The following is a 15,422-nucleotide window of genomic DNA, read 5'->3' as shown; positions in this document are numbered from 1 at the left end:
TAAAAGAACAACAAGCTGGTAGCATATGTGATTCTTTATCTTTTCCAAAATGTTAGATTCCAGGATGAAAGCAAACAGAAGATCTCCCATCAAAAGATTTTCTTTTAATTAAAAATTGGATTAGAAAGCAAATCAAACTACAACCTCTAGCTATCTGTAGTAATAATGAAGGAAACTTTCCTTGGGCAGGAATGTTTAAAGCTGTGGTAATGACAAAGGAAAGAATATATGCAACACTGCATTTCCTCTCAACCTGTTTTTGAGAGTTTCTGAGAGACCACATGCTTTTAAGTGTAACAGGCAGCTTATTTCCTGTAAGGTTTTAGGATCTCACAAATGCTTTCAAGAAGGAAGAAAATAGTTATCTCTGCTAAAAGCAAAGTGTTCTAAGTGACCTTCTAAACCATTGAGTTTCTTTGTTGCCAAAGAAATCAATAATGTAACAGTGTGTTTGGATATCAGAGAAGCAGCGCTCGTTTCTGTGATCTCTCAATTCTGTAAAACGAGCTGTTGAGACTAAATTCTCTTGCACGAAGAAATTTAATTAACTCAAAACATCTATTTTTTTTCCCCCTTGAAATTCCTTGAATGTTTTTAAATTTCACACAACACAGAACTCTAATATATAATTACATTGTAAAAATAAACATAATTATCTGACCGATCATCTGCCTTTCTGTCATCAATGGCATAACTACAGAACTTATATTTGAAAATAGGCCTTTTTGAAGCTGATCAAGAGTCTTTGACTGATGAGGAAGATTTAATAAATATATGAGAAAAAATTAATTTATGTTGGTTTAAATATGTTTTTATGCTAATTTAGTGCTGGATTAATTGATTAAATTACTAGTGCTCTTATGTCTAAAAACATTTGAAAGAATTTATACTTTTGTGCGACTTAAGTCCTTTTAAAATCCTTATGCCTGTTAAAAATGACATCTGTTTGGTAACACAAATGCAACATTGGAAATTTTTGTCTCACTAATGTAAATTTATATACAGAAGTCAAATTGATGCTGCTTGAGGGATATCTAGGAGATTGGCATGTGATCTTTACAATCATGAAGCTATTCCTTGCAATTGCAGAATGGTATTTAAACAAAAATTCTGCATAAGGATTTTTTTCTTTCATTTTTTTTTCCTTTTTTTTAATGTCCTCTAAGTCCCCAAGGGAATTCACAGAGTGCTTTTTCACAGCAATAGTTTACAGTATCATCAGTTTCCACCTGCAGCTAGGTCTTATCCAAACAATCACCAAGATTATTAATACACAGAACAAACAGCGAAAGATACAGTATGAATCTCTGCAGAAATTCTTTGGGAATGAATAAATACTCAGAGTAAATGTTGGCTGATTTGATAATTTGGTAACTAACTTTCATGATATGAAAATTTATGCAGTATGTCTGGATTAAAATCACCAAAATAAATCACAAAAGGACTTCCTAGAGATTTCTGATGATAGTGGCATTTGACCTCTGGTGTAAACCCTAATCAGCAACTAAAAGGTTAAATATCACTTTTTCATCCTCCTGAGCTATTTATTCATGCATTTTTCAAAGTCATTTATGATTCATATGAAAGAGATCTGTTGTCCTTGTCTGGTTAAGATTCATGTCAATAAACTTCCAGTTGCTTCACGACCTTGTTCACTGCTGATCCCATGCCACATCAACATTTTGGCAGAAGATCAATGTCAAGTATGTTTTCACCTCACAAACCCAGCTTTACTCGCTTTATTCAGTCTCTGATCTGCTGCCTGCAGATGTTTTGATGTTTGTCTTGATGTTTTTCATCATCTCTACAGGGTCTTTTTTTTTCCCTCCAGCTTCTGTATCCTAAAGTATGCCATGCAACTTGTGCACTGGCAAGACCTTTTCACAAGCAAAAATTTATTGTGGAGTGTTTATTTTGCTGCTTCTGATGTACTCAAAACTTGACAGAAAGGAAATAAACAAGTAAAATATGTTAACTAATCAGGTTAATGTCTCTTTAGCCCGTGTCAAAGATAGGGAAATAAATATTGCACCATTTGCCTTTTTGAATAATAACTCCTGGAGCATTTTGGATGAATAGCTGTAAATAGAGATGGTGAACAGTCCATTTTAGAGACATACACAAAAAATTACAGCACCCTGCAAAGTCGAATATCTGCATGCGAAGCCCAAGATTGCAGACATGTCTGCCAGTTAGTCTGAAAGGTGTGTGTTCCATTAATCTTTAAATCTGTTGGCACTGATAGGTGGAGGTCAAAATGAACACTTGCCAGAAGTTTAAAATGTTAGGTTACACCTTAATTTACTACATATATGTAGCCCATGATCAAGAAATAAAGGTATTTAAACTGTGTATTCTCCACTTTCTCCTTAAGAGAACCTTTGGTCTTCACAGTATTGGTGTTTAGCAAAGATTTTGCAGTCCTAGCCTGCAGGATGTGAAGGAAATTACATCTCTCTTGTGACAGTTCAGACCCTGTTTAGGATTTAATATTTGCTGACAAGGATTAATTGCTAACAACTCTTTCATCCTTTGAAAATAAGGCAGGGTTTTAGACATTCAGCTCCATTTGGTGGCTAGAGGGGTACTTTTAGGTAGTAAGAGAATAGGAATACCATCCTGGAGCCTGTACGTTTGAGAAAGGGTATAAGGAAAGCATACTGACAATTCCTACTGGAAAGAGCAGAAAAATGAGTCTATTGAGATGCCTAGCAAAAACCTGAGAAGTAGGGAGATTTTCTTTTCTGTAAAGCTTCAAAATATTATTATAGCTCTCCCAATATGTATAAAAATATTTCTAGTCATTACCACCCAAAATCATGGTGAAGGGTGGAGTCAAATGGAAGCAGAGAGACTGAAACAATGATTTAAAATGAGGAGTCAGTGAAAGCACAGACATTTTTAGAAAAGGCACTACATAGAGCAGCAAATTTTATTTATTCTTTTTTAATTTCAATGCCTGTAACTCTAAAAAAAAATACTTTCAAGCCATTGAAATGGTTTTCCTGGCTGTATTTGTTAGTGTTCAAAAACACATAATCACATAAGCGATTATATGTGGTGCTTTTTATTAAGAGCTCTGGGTGTCAGGAGGATTCAACTCAAATCTGACTCCGACCATACATTCGACGTGAACATGTTTTACACTCTATCATTATATAACTTGCATGTTAATTATTAAACTTATATTGTTCTATTGTATACACAGATTTCAGCTAAACATAGCCCCCCTTTAAATTTCCAACATAGTTTCTCACGATTCTTCTTATGGTTATATAATAATTATATTTAATTACTAAACACTCATCACATCTAACAATTATATCATTTATCATACTGCTTATGCAGGTGCAGTGATCTGAGAAAACACAAAGCCCAATATTTTCAAAGACTATTTTTAACATTTTCCAGGGCTCCACTATCATAGTCATTCTTTGGGCTCTGGAAGTCAGGAAGGGTCTAGACCTTCAAAACATGGTTTAGCCCGGGGATTTAAAGTGAGTAAGGTCTTCACCTGCAGAAAGGCTGAGACACATTGAAAGTCAGCAGAAGGCATGGATTTCTGTCTCTGTGTAAAGGAGTTTGGTTTCAGTATCATAAACTAATCAGAGGGGAATCTAGTTTTAAGTCAGAGAAGATTTTGGCTCCCATAAAGCAGGAGGGCTATAGCTCCACTTTTTCTCAGGCTGCAGTACAATGCCATTAGCCATTCATGGTCTCTGCAAAATCAGTGAAGCTTCACTAATTTGCATGAGCTGAGAATCTGGTCTGTGTGTTTGGGGTGCAGAAGGGAACAGTGAAATTAACAGGTGCTTCTCTTTATCATGCAAGACCTCCCTGCACAGTTAGTTAAATGAAAACCTCTCACAATACCTGTGCTTTTCTTGTCAATTAAGGCTTCTCCCAAAACAGGTAACATCCTTTGTAAGTCCTAACAGCCATTTTCCTAAAAAGGTCATTTAATTTTTATATCCCTTATCTGTGGAAAATACCAATTTCAGGACAAAGACAGAAATGAGCAGACAACAATTTTATACTGAATTGCTTGCTCTTGGCAGAGCTAATGAAGTATACACCAGCTTCTAACTATAGAAGAGTTGTCAGCTATTCTGGTGTGCTTACATATGTATATCTAAATCTGTGCATATGTATACAAACATCATATTTGTAGCAAGATGTATATTTCATGTATATTTCTTCATCTTAGTTCACTCTGTCTTAAGACTATAAAATCTGGAACTTAGATTTTCTCACATTGTTTCATAGGCATGAAATTTCTATTTTTCTCTTTGCTGTTTCTAATGGATTTCAAAAAAAAAAGGTTAATATTTGGTGGGATTTTTTTCTATAGAACTAAAATTCTGAATTTTTATTTATACTCACAAGTAATTTCTATATGCAAGGTCACCTTTTCATGTGATTCTGCTATTGTATAAGTAAATGCCAGAAGTTTTTTTGAAAATTCTTGAGCCTAGCAACGAACTCAATCTATATCTGAAATTACCATATAATATAGGTGACATTTGAAATACAAAGTTCTTGCTGACAGTGGTCATTTTGGCACAATTTTATGAAAGAATGCCTGAAGGGCTGGGGTTTTTTTTTTATTATCCATGCTTTCTACTTTTCCTTTCCTTATCGATTCATACTATAATGCAAATCAATGATGGCTATTTAGGGGAGATTTAGTAGAGTTCTTAACAGCTACTTTATTTATACACAATTAGTTTAAAAGAAGAAGAAAATTAAGTAGGCTAAATATGGGAATATTTTCCAGTCCATTTACTTGTGAGTCTCCTCCCCAGGGCATTTTGATAAGGACAATGCCTATCTCATTATTATGGCTATTGATTTCCTGGGTTTTCTCTTGCCATTCCCACTATTGATGACCATCTACCCTGAATAGCTGGACCAATCCCAGTCTAACTGGAATTCCCTGATAAAGCTTCAATATACCATTTTTAGTAAAGTATGAAGTAAATGAAGTAAGTGTAGAAAATGGGTGAAATGTCTTGTAATTTCTTTTGTTTGAGGCTTGCTTTGAAATTTTCGTGTTGTTTTACAGTGTCTTGTATACTTGGCCAAGTTTTGCTTAGATCAATGAGTCATTACTCAGATGAAAACCTACCATGAACAATAAGGACCTTCCCTTAAGACTGTAAGAAAGATAGATTTAAATAATAATTAAAGTTGCTATAGCTAGCAATTGTTCCTTAATTTGTGTTATACCACAGTAAACTAGCATGCAGTCAATCTACAGAGAAATTCCCAAAAAAACTTAGATTGCCACCACTGTATTTTTTTCAAATGTAACACCCTTCTATTTATTTTAGCAGGAATCACTAGATTATATCTAATATCTGCTATATTAATATTATTTTTCCATTATCACGGGCAGAAAGGTGTGAAAATCTGAGGTAGAACTGGTTAGGGATTTCTTAAGAATTATTTTTATCTTCAAAAAAGAAATAATATTCTGAAATAAAAACTTGTGAGAAGCAGTAGGCAAGAAGGAATTCTCCCTTTTTTTTAGGTGAGGAAGGATAAAAGTTTGAACTTTTGAAATGTTTTTATAATTTTTAGGTCTATGATTCTGCTTTTGAATAAAAAAATCAACACTATCTTTGGAAATTTAATTATGCTAACAAAATTAAATATGAGTGTAAATAAAAATTAAGCCTTTGATTAACCATAAATTGTCTTTTTCTCTCCAAAAGTTGTTGCAAGTGATTTCAGTTTGGACTTTTGAATTAGAGCAGAAAACACTTTGTATTGTGAAAATATTCTGGGTTTCAGAGAATAATTTGGTTACTTTTCATCTTCTCCACGGAAGCTTTAGGATCAGTGCATGGTTAGGTGAACAAGGGCAGAAAAATTACCTCACTTTTCTCCATCCCTGGCGTCACCAAATGTATGACATGGGATTTCTGCCAATGTAGCCTAAACACCAGAAGTATAAAGGATGCTTCTTACTGTTTGTTAGAGCAGGAGGGAGATGAGGAGTGAGGACTAATTATATACATGGCTTTGATTTGGATCTTTCATGCTCTTGTGTACCAAATAGAGACAAAATGCTTTTGCTGCTCACTATATCCTTTCAGAAAAAGAAGTCCAAAAAGTCTGATTATAGCAGAACCCAGCACAGAAGGACGATATTTCTTTCTGTGAAATGAATTGAGCAGGGTTAAGAAGATGCAATTATTCTACCAATGAAATATTGTAGGGCCATAAGAAACATGAGCATGTGAGTTAAGCAGTACACATATCTAGGGTGTCAATACATTTCCATGAAAAAAGTGGACAACTGTAGCTAACCATACAATTCAGAAAACAGCAAGCTTTTCAATCAAGGTTTTGATGAAAACCATAATATTCTAAAGACATCACCTGGGTTCACCATACACAAAATGCTGCATGCTAAGGCAAATAATCACACATTGAAGGCCATGCAACGTCCCCTTAATTCAAAAAGTCACACCTCCAAGAGATACAGAGAAAATATCCTCTATATAAACATTATAAAAGGCTTTGAAAGTTCTGGTAGTTTTATCAAATTCATGGCTACCAAAGAAAATGAGCCAAACAGCTTTCAATTTCTATAGCTTGCTTTCAACTTTTATGGAAAATATTTTTTATCAGTAATTAAAAGCAATTTTATAAGATTTTACAGAAGAAAATAAAAATATACACACATTCCTGAACTGCATTTTCAAGTTATGACCTTTTTCAGCTGAGCAGAGTTTTACTGATGTATGAAATAGAAACAATTAAATAGACTACCAGATAAATGCTACTCATTAGTAACAGTATTTGAAATACTGGACTAGATTGATCAAGGAGAAAATTGTTATCTATCTGTATGTTATCATCAGTTTAAGTACTTTAAAAATACATGTTTGTTAAAACTGAGCAGGAGATCTGTAACTATTCAGATTTTTAAATTTTTTAAACAAAAAACTTATTCCAAAATTATTTTGCTTGGAAATTGAAAGATGTAAAGAAGGGAGGCCTGGACAGAGAGTTGCACATACCACTCTCTTGCTTGTGATGCATTTTTCTCTTGTGCACTGAAGGTGATGATGTCCTACAGAATAACTGGTCCATTGTTCAGCTAAGAGCATATCATAATGTATACACACAGCAATGTGTAAGACTAGGTGACATTCTCAGCTGCATTACTGCTTGTAAATACTGTAATTTCTAAGGTGTCTTGGTGGAAAAAGGTGAAAATCCCAATATGTTCTAACAGTAATGTCATCCAGCCTCAGCAGTATTTGAATCTCAACTTTCACCGTTCTGTGGCACAAATTTCCTTCACTTGACTCATGTACTGCAGGACCAGAAGTTAAGGTGGCTTAATCCAACTCCTCTCCATTTTCATTCTTAAGTCAGTTAGTAGTGTAGCAATTTATTTTTTACCTGCCTGGAATCAGATTGGCAACATTGCAGTAGCAAGTAGCTTGATCCAACCATTTTCTGGTGGTCCATATCCTGGAATATAGAAGCATAGAATCATACAATCTCCTGAGTTGGAAGGGGCCCACTAAGATCATCAAAGTCAAACTTCTGGTCCTGCACAGGACACTCCAAGAGTCACACATTGTACAAACACTTGAACTCCATCAGTCTTGGTGCTTCCCTGGGGAGCCTGTTCCAGTGCCCAATCACTCTCTGGTGAAGAACCTTTCCCTAATATCCAAACTAAACATCCTCTGGCACAGCTTCAGGCCATTCCCTTGGGTCCTGTCACTGGTCACCACAGACGAGAGATCAGCATCTGCCCCTCCTCTTCTGCTCACAAGAAGTTGTAACTGCAATTAGGTCTGTCCTCAATCTCCTCTTCTCCAGGCTGAACAGGACAAACATCTTCAGCCACTCCTCATGCAGCTTCCCCTCAAAGCCCTCCACCATATACATAGCTCTCCTTTGGAAGCTCTCTGATAGTTTTATACCTTTCTTACATTGTGGTAGCCAAACATGCCCCCAGCACTGGAGGTGAGGCTGTTCCAGTGCAGAGCAGAGGGGGACAATCCACCCCCCTTCCCAGCTGTGATGCTGTGCCTGATGCCCCCCAGAACAGGCTTGGCCCTCCTGGCTGCCGGGGCACTGCTGACTCAGGTTCAGCTTGCCATCGACCAGGGCCCCCAAGTCCCTTTCCACAGCACTGCTTTGCAGCATCTCATTCCCCAGTCTGCACACACATCAAGGGCTGCCCCACCCCAGAATCTAGCACTCTTCTTTGCTAAAATTCATACTGCTGCTGATTTCCCAGGCCTCTGATTTATCAGGGTCTCTCTGCAGGGTCTCCTTGAATGCAAGGGAGCGAGCAGCTTCTCCAGTTTGGTATTACCTGAGTATAGAAATGTGAGTTATTACCCTTCAGTTATGTATCTTATATGAACTAGAAGAGCAAGTGCTGCTGTGGCATGAACCCAACTTTTTAACCTGTTGAGTTACACTTAAATTAGTACTGCAACTAAATGGCTACCAGTGTGAAACACAAACCACTCTGATGAAATGGTGATGAAATGGTTACTCAGCTAATTGTTGTGAACCCTCTACGGTTCATTTTTATAGGGTAAAAAAAAGCCCTCAACACCCCCCCCCCCCCCCCCGCCCACCCGCCCCTCCCCCCAGTTCCTCAAAGAATTTTGGGAGGAGACAAATTTAGGCCAGAATATTTTTTATTTTTTTTTAACTTTAGGATAACTGAGTTCAATAGACTCAAGTAAGGTATGGCATAAAAAAGATGGCAAAACTGTATTATGTAGAATAAATACTTGAGATTGAGAGAGAAGGATGTAGACTATTGATATAATTTCTGTTTTCAATTGCAATATTTAGTAAGAAGACTGGTTTTTGTATTAACTCTCTTCACTAAGGGAGCTATGGAAATCATATTCACCTAATTTGCACAGAAAGTAAATCACTGAAGATCAATTGCTGCAGTTTGATATCAATTTTTTTAATATTAGAAACATAATTTGCAAGTACTATTGAAACCTACAGGTACTCACAAAATGACACTGAGCCCAAAAAGCACTTGAGGTCTAATCTTGAATTTCTGAAGTCATAGCTCCCTACTAACGTTGATGTGGCAAGATAGAGAACCTTCATACAACTTCATTGGACAAAGCTGGTATTTATAAGCATCACTTATATTTAAACTGAGGGAGTTGTATTTATTTTCTTGCTATGCTTGTATATGTGACCAAATTTTGATAGTAATGTACTTTTTTGGATGTTTCTGATTTGGTAGTTTAAATATTTTAAATTCAAACGTATGTGATAAACATGTTAATAAAAATGTCTTTGTTTTAAAACATGCTTATGGTTCAAAAAGAAGACCTTTTGAAAAGATAGTTTAACTGTTTTTACCACAGTGCAGATATAAAAACTAGAAATGTCTTACAGCTATTTTACAGTAAGTTTGGCCAAAGCAATTTTTGAGAAGACCAGTGAAAATCACATTATTGCAGGTTCTATGAAAAATGAAACCACTGGATCTGCTTCATATTTTTTATACTTTCCACACAAAGAAAATATATAGTGATTTTTTTCCACTCCCTTCAAGCGAAAAATAGTCACTGCTGTGAAAATGCCAACTGTTCTCTGCAAAAGTAATGACTTTTCACATGGAGAAGAAAAGTGAAAATAAGTTATTCTTCCAGCAGGGCACTGGAAACATTATCTTAAGTTATATACAATTTTGTCCCGAAGTGAATGTACTTAAAAAAGAGAATTCATTGAAATATTATGCGTTACACAGATTTACATGTTCGTCTGAATAGAACTCAAGAAATTGCTGTTATTAGCCTTATTTCTAAGTTTATGGTGTAGTCATTAAAGATAATGGCTGAAACACATTAATGAGGAGATCAGCAGTTCCTGCACTCTTGATGAAAATTATTTGCTGGTTTTAGTTTCTCTTTTAGTTATTTATTTGATTTTCTCCTCAAGCCCCATCTCTGAAATTCAGGTATAGGCTGTCTCAGGATGATAGAGAAGTGGTTTGTTGACTGCTTTTTCTTCTAGCTACTTCTGCAAGACTGGAGCTCTTCATTAAACAGACAGCAAGAAAATAGAGGATAAACTGCTGAGGTACTTTCCAAGAAGGTTTTCTTGTACTTGTGACAGAGATGCTGCACAAACATAAATGAGATTTTTATTGAGAGGGTGGATGGTCTATACGATTGCAGAAAGGAAAAGAAGTTCATTGTATTAGAGGTTAATTTTGACCTGGTCATTTTTAATGGAAATCTTTGTACAGAAGGCATTAAAACTAGTAGATATGGCAAAAAAATACCATCAATTTTGTAAATCAAAGACAATAATTAAATAAGATTTGGAAACTTTCTTTAAAAAGCTTCAAAAAGTGATTAACTTTGCAAAGAAAGGACTGTAGGAAATAATTTCCAATTCAAATAGTTTAGTCCTGCATTACAGATACATGCTTTACACCAGAAGTTCTCAGCCCGTGGTTCATGCAGTCACATTGTTTTGTCCTGCCTAATCTCGTTTTAAAAATGAAAGGAAAAAAATTAAAACAATCAACAACAGAAACCTCCCTCCCCACTCCAAACTTTGTTAGTGTGTAAAAGCAAGAGGACATAAGAAGAAACAGATTCCAGAATGGCAGGCTAGTGTAGAAATAAAGGCATCATCAGCTTCAATGTTTTCAAAGATATCTCAATTCCTCCATGCTCTTTTATTCATTATTTATTTTTCCCTTAGACAACACTGTGTTACAGTTAGCTGTCTCTTACTAGCAGAAAACTGTTAAAAGCACCAAGTGTGTCAAAACCAGATAACACCAGAAATAAAACTATCTTCTCTCTGACTTGCTTTTACCTTCTAACCAGTGATTCAGAGTGGTGTCTTGATTAAATCTTATCTACTAATGCCTTATATTCCTTTTAAGCTCTCTATACTTTCCACTCAGAGCTGTTTCCTTGCTGTCTTTACTCTGACACTGTTCAGAAACCACTGAGGTTGGGACTATTTGAGGCCACGACTTGCTACCCAGTCTTCCTTCTCCAAGCCCATATTTTTATTGATTAGTATATGTAAAATGAATCTATGCCTACTGCAGCAAAACCTGCTAGGTGATCTGAATAAGACCTTTTAAGGAAGCTGGTCAGGGTCTTTTCTACTTCACGTTTCTGGAATAAATAAAAATTAAAACTCTTGATGGTCAAGTAGAATTAATTAAAATTGAATTTATTTTTTGTAATTAATGAAATTATTTGGGATATTTATTAGACCAAGGCCACAACCCTTCCAGCTACTTTATCTCCTATAAAACTCTCACAAATTACTGTCATTTCTTATTAGCTGTTCTTCATATGATTGCAATATAAAAATATTCACCTTATAACATCTTAGTAAAATGTGTTCTTGATCAAAATATCTTTATTTTTGCTATGCAACTAGATAATTTTATTTCTAATTTTACTTCCTGATATTCTTTGAAGAATAAACTCTTTCTGGAAGTTAAGAAAAAAACACAGACATAGTCCTTCTATTAATAAAGATGCTGCAAATAATGGTTTGGTTATTCATTCATGAAACAAACAGTAGAAAATGCTTCATTTCAGCTGATCACCAAAGGGGAAGAGCTCTGTTTTAATTTTCTTGCATGTGGATTGTAGAGTTAACCCATCCTTTTCTCCTGGGGAAATAAATGTTAAAAAGACCCAAAAACCAACCAACCAAAAAACAAACAAACAAAAAAAAGCGGGGGAAAATCTGCCTCAGTAGGATTCACCATAGTGTTTCTTAAACTAGGAACCTATAAGATGGCCTTCACACCACGGTTGAGTGTACCGTGGAATATTTAAGTCTAATGCAGAATAACTAAAGCAGAGACTGCACCTGTGGCACCCTGACCTGTGTCACCTGTTTCTGGGATGCCTTTATGAAGAGGAAGGAAAGCATTCAAAATATCTCTGGGAAAGATTTGTCAGCTGACCTGGTCTGTCCAACAGCCTTGTTCCATCTAAACCTTCTCCTCTTTTGTTCTTTTGGCCTTTCTACATCAAAACACAAGATCCACAGGGCTACAATGCTAAAGAGACAGATTTTGCAGGACACATTTTGGAGTCAATGAATCCTTAAATCCTTCCTCTCTCTTGCTTGAAAATAATATTTGTAGGAAAATGGTTGTTCTTTAGTAAATGTAGAACTACCTGTCTTAGATAAATAATGTTTGAATGACAGACTGAGCATCGAGAAAACAGGTAAACAAGGGTTAGAAATGAACTCAAAGAGTAAATTTGTTCTAACATGGAACAATTTGAACCTTGGAAGTCTAGACAGTCACTTAAATTTGACAGTATCATATTCTTCCTTTGACAGTAATAGTTGCAAAAACCACCATGGTATTATACCATATAATAATGCAATGTATTATCTTAAAAAGTTAAATACATAATTAGAGAACATGCACAGCATGCAGATGATCACATGTGGCATAGAGTGCTTAAAAATGTATTTCATACAGCTTACACATTTGTGTTAGCACCAGTTAATATGTGGTGTTATTCAACATTAAAAAAAATTGTATTTAAATAGAACTTCAAATTGGGGAATCTCATGACTAAAAAAAAAAAAAAAAACCAAAAAAAAACCAAAACCAAACTCAGTGTGTCTTGCTATAATTCTATAATTAAAAAAAAGAATTGTCCTGACTCTTTCTTACTCGAGTCTGTGTGTTCTTGAATTACAACGGGTCTGCACATCCCAGAGAGAGCTTTTATATCTCTTGGGCTACTTCAGCTAAGGTGGCAACTTTAAAATTTTTACCAGCTGAAAACAAGAATCACTGCCTTGTATTGATAGCAGGCAGCTAAAAATGTGGAATGTATACCATATGGTGTTATACAATTGAAAAGAAAAATCAGAATGGATTCTCTTATCTGGCAGGATTCTAAAACTTCAATGCAAATAGGGAAAGAACAATTGGTCAAATACCTCTGCAATTACAGGAAACATCTTCATTAGTGAATCTTTCATCTTCAATAATAGTTTGATAAAAGATGTTTTTAATTAATGATATTATATGTCTGTGTGTGTATATGTATATATATATATAATGGCAAGTCTGTGTAATTGGACAATATTCACTGAAGGGAGAAATAGAAGGAAGCTTACAGTTTTATTAGACTTACTAGAAAATCATCTAAGTAGAAAATTGTCTTATGTAACTGTCTTTCAAATTAAAGTAAATGACAATTATAAGATTACTTTTGTTTTTCTTATTTTGAAATAGTCTATTCAATCTTTCTATACATAAACAATTCTTTACTTTTTAGATAGAAAAGTATTAATGTAACAAAGATTATTTCTTTTAAATTCTTCTTATTGAAGGCTATTTTTTCCCTGCACATAAATGAAATTCTAGGGTCATGAAAATAGTTAAGTGACTGGAATGTCCAACATATGAGGTGAGGCTGAGAGATCTGGAACTGAGCAGCCTGGTGAAAAGAGGGCTCAGAGGAGGAATCATCTTATCAGTGTGTTTTAATTCCTGACGGGAGAGAGTGAAGAAGACACTTCAATCGTGCCCAGTGAAAGTACAAGAGGCAGTAAACACAAACATAAATACATGAAATTCCTGTTGAACTCTTTCTTGTGGTAGTTATCAAACACTGGAACATGTTGCCTAGAGACGTTGCTGAGTCTCCATCCTTGTGATGTTCAAACCCACACTGGACACACTGCTGAACAGCCTGCTCTAGTTAACCCTTCTGAGCAGGGGACTGGACTAGATCACCTCCAAAGATTTCTTCCAGCCTCAATTATCCTACATTTAAACTGTTCTGTGTAATGGTACCTACGTGTTTTTTCCACTTAACAGAAAGCACATGCAGAAAACTCACAATCCAAATTGTATCTTTTCTGAGGTGCTGAAATATGGCAAATTTTCCAGGTAATGATTGCAGTTGAAGATGCATGAAATAAATAGATTTTAAACTCTATGTTATTGTTTAGGTTTCTAAAGATTTTAGTTAAAAAATAGACACTAACCTTGAACACCTTTTTACTTTGCATAGAGATACCAGAGTCTCTACAGGAATCCAATGTTTTATCATCTTCTTCAGATATAGTTTTTCTTTATGTCTAATCATAATTTCCCTTGCTGCAACTTGTCTATTACCCTTCAGTCTTCCAATGTGTTCCTCCAGGAATAGTCTGGCTCCTGATATATTACATACTATCAACATTATCAGCAACTAAGCAGCAGGGCAAACTCCAACTCAAGGCACAGGTGCCCATCAAAAGAGGTTAAGTGGTGGTAGCAAAATATGTTATTATCAAATAACAAGGTGATTATTAGAACAATCTCTTAGACTGTTCCAACTGCCAAGCAATAAAGAACTTAATCCAAACTCTACCTTTGGACAATGGTATGTGAATGATGAATTATGAACTAAGATAGGTTAACCCAAACCTCTTTCACAGTTCCTCAGATTTATTATGGTCAGTGAAAGTGATAAAATGTAAGAGTTTTTTATGGAATGAACTCAAAAAATTATGAGGGGCAGAGGGACAAAAGTTTAGGTTCAAATGCTTAGCTTCATCTGATGATATGTGAGAAGTATAACAGGACTTAAAATCTGAGACTGAATTTACTGAAGTGAGAAATCAAACATGAATGGTCTGACTTGTGAGTTCACAATGTCAATTAGGTTCAAGAAGTCACAGAGATAGCTCTATGATGGAACATGACAATATTCCTGCTATTTAGGAGTCCTAGAATTTAATGAAAAGGATGTAAGAAAAGGAAAGGTGGACATTCTAGGCCAGAATAGATCAATATTACACAGCAGAAGCTAACAAAAATCAGCACAGTTTAGAGAATATATATGCAGAACTGCATGCTGAGATAAGCATATCTCCATCAGCAAGAAGAGAACCAGGCTTGTTTTCTAGCAAAGTCTCCCAGATTCGTACAATTTTGTAGGACCAATGGGATCTCAGTGCTCACTGCAGCTTGCATGTTGTGCACAAATACAAATGCATGGACATGCACACAGACACTCATCTGTGAGAGCACACATCCAAGTACGTGGCAGAGAAATAGCAGATATTTGCTGTTCTTCCTGCTACTTAACTTCCTCCATTTCAGCACAGACAGCATCTTGAGAGCCTTGGTGGAAAAAAAATTCCTGTTTTCATCACCAAGTTCAGCTCTTTTCCAGTATTCCATGGCCACTAAAGTCTGGAAAAATCAGTTCCAACCTGCTTTTCATTGCAAAGAAGTAGTGGTGAGTTGGAAATCCTTTCCTTTACTAAAGCAAAGCACAGACCCTCTATGGGGAAAGCATTTATCATGCAGCATGCTGTGCAGGGGCAAGATGGTCTTCAGAACACTGAGAGCACTTGTGGAAATAATTTTGGTATTACTACACAGATTTTAA

The sequence above is a fragment of the Molothrus ater genome, chromosome 1 (assembly GCF_012460135.2).
Source record: "Molothrus ater isolate BHLD 08-10-18 breed brown headed cowbird chromosome 1, BPBGC_Mater_1.1, whole genome shotgun sequence".
Lineage (NCBI taxonomy): Eukaryota > Metazoa > Chordata > Aves > Passeriformes > Icteridae > Molothrus > Molothrus ater.
This window is presented reverse-complemented; position numbering follows the sequence as displayed.